Below are 2,644 nucleotides of genomic sequence, written 5' to 3'. Positions count from 1 at the left end.
ACACACACACACACACACACACACACACACAGAGAGAGAGAGAGAGAGAGAGAGAGATTTTATTATTATATATTTTATTTTATGGCGTTAATGTACATAATTATTGTAACCTTTATATTTTGTCCAACACCAGTACCTTGCATTTTGTCACTTTTATTTCTTTTTTGCTCTTTTAAAAAAAATTAATTTATTGTAATTATTACAATTATATATTTTTAATTATATTATTATTATTATGACTACAACTACTATTAATTCTATATTGATGCTTTGGCAATATTGTATGTAAACAATCATGCCAGTGAAGTACATTGAAATTGAAATTGAAAGAGAGAGAGAGAGAGAGAGAGAGAGAGAGAGAGAGAGAGAGAGAGAGAGAGAGAGAGAGATCTGAACTAATCTGAAGAAATTAAACTGTATTACTGCACTATGAGGGGGAAAAAATTAAAACTAGAACCTTCAAGGGCTTTGTGGCTTTTCATTATAGGGGAACTCTAAAAGTGTCTGTGTAGAACAATAATAACTATACAATAGGGACTTTTCCTGTCAGAGGGGGTTCCAAAAAGAACACCTTTAGGTATAAAGAACAATTCATGATACAAGCCTTAATGAACCCTAAAGAAATCATTAGAACATAACAAGAGCATAGTAACATTATTTTGCAGCAAGATTAATAAAACAAAAACAAAAGAGTAATAAAAAACATATAGTAAAATAGCAAATTATTATATTGAAATATTAGAAGTCTGGCATGGTGCCATAGTCAGTTCAGTATAGTGGATCAAGTAGCATTGTCATGGAGAGTGTATATAACCTTATCCAAGCTTAGTGTTTTTGAATGAGTATGCCACCTTTATAGATGCAGAAACAACCACAGTGTTAAATCAATGCCTAGACTGAAATGATTCCATCATTGTTTGTGCGTCTCTTCTCAATGTTAGTTTAATGCTGGACATTTTAGTGTGGAGGAAGACAGAACATGATTAGATAGATAGCAATAGATAGATAGCATGCACATTCAGTGGTGTTTCCATTTGGCCACATACTGGTTTAATCAGAGTTCATGGAATCTTGGCCTGTTCCACATTTCTGTTATTAACCATTATTAACTGCTTTGGCAGCGGATGATGTGTTTTTCATTTTTCCCCATGCCAAGATGAAACAAGCTGAATGCTTTAGACATTGTTGTTTTAAAAGTACCATCGCCTGTTTTAGTCACTAATTACAGTCATGCTTTCATAATTTCAGATACACTATATGGCCAAAATTATGTGGACACCTGACCTTCACACCCATATATGGGCATTCCTCAAACTGTTGCTGCAAAGGAAGAAGAACACAGTTCTTAGAAGTCTTAGAAGTCTTTATATGCTGTAGCATTAAGATTTCCCTTCACTGGAACTGAGAGGCCCAAACATGATCCAGCATGACAACGCCCCTGTGCTCAAAGCGAGTTTAACCCTAAAATGCATAAAGCAGGTCAAATTCACCAAAGGGTGTGGTTTTAAAAAAAATTTGATCAATAAAAACTTTATATTTTTTAATATTCCATGTAAGCCTTATGTAAGTATATATTTCTTGGTCATAGGTCAGGAAAAATTTAAGTTACCTCAATTCTTCATAAAGTGGATCAAAATGACTCATATACATTTCCTATGGAATTTTGACTTAACATTTATTTATTTACTTTTTTTCAATAATACTATTTATATTGCATTTTCTTCCTTAAAAGTTCATGGATTACTCAAAAATCTGTTGTGAATTTGCCTCAGACATCAGTTGTCACATGACATCAGTTATCATAGCAAAAGTCATAACAGAATTTTTAAATCACAACAAGCAAAGGCCTACACTGCACTGCTCCTGTCAGGTAAATTTTGACTACAAATTCTGTATATTAACACAGACAGGTAGTTTTGAAATTCAGATATTCATATATTATGGATAAACTAGTTAGTAAATTATGAAAGATGGCATCTTGACAATTTTATCAAGTTATTTTAGTAAGTATTGCTTGTACCGAATTATCGGAACATGTTTTAGCATAACTGAATGATAGCATATGAGAATGTCAGAATGACTGGAAAAAAAAATCTCTATATATAAATAGCTGATGGAGCAGATGACTGGCAACTACACTTCAAAGAGGAAGACAAAGAGATGCCCAATGGTTTAATTTTACAATCTCCTTTATGTGGCAGCCCTCAATGCTTACACACTCTTTAAAGCCCAGCACCCTAAGACCCTGGAAGGTATGCCCCATGCACGAGGGTTGTTCCTGAAAGACCTGGCAAAAGATTGTCACTCCAGAAATCCAGTATCGGCTTCAACAAAATTCCCACCTTCATAGCCATGTCGAGGCAATGAAAAGTGTGGGCTGAATAGAGAAAGACCACAGGAAATGACAGTTGAAGGCCCAGTGAAAAGGAACAGGTGCAAACTCTGCCCAATACTTATGGACAGAAAGGTGCAAGCCTTTTGTGTGAGATGTTCTGTTGCTGTTTGCAAAGATCATTCTTACATTATCTGTGAGACATGTAAGAAATGAAAGTTCTGACTACAACATGCGTTACAGTAGTACTAAATTTGTTCAGAGTTAGCTCAGAAAGTTCAGATGCATTTGAATAAAATTTAATTTTATCTT

Source organism: Ictalurus punctatus, chromosome 1 (assembly GCF_001660625.3).
Source record: "Ictalurus punctatus breed USDA103 chromosome 1, Coco_2.0, whole genome shotgun sequence".
Lineage (NCBI taxonomy): Eukaryota > Metazoa > Chordata > Actinopteri > Siluriformes > Ictaluridae > Ictalurus > Ictalurus punctatus.
Note: the sequence above shows the minus strand (reverse complement) of the source record.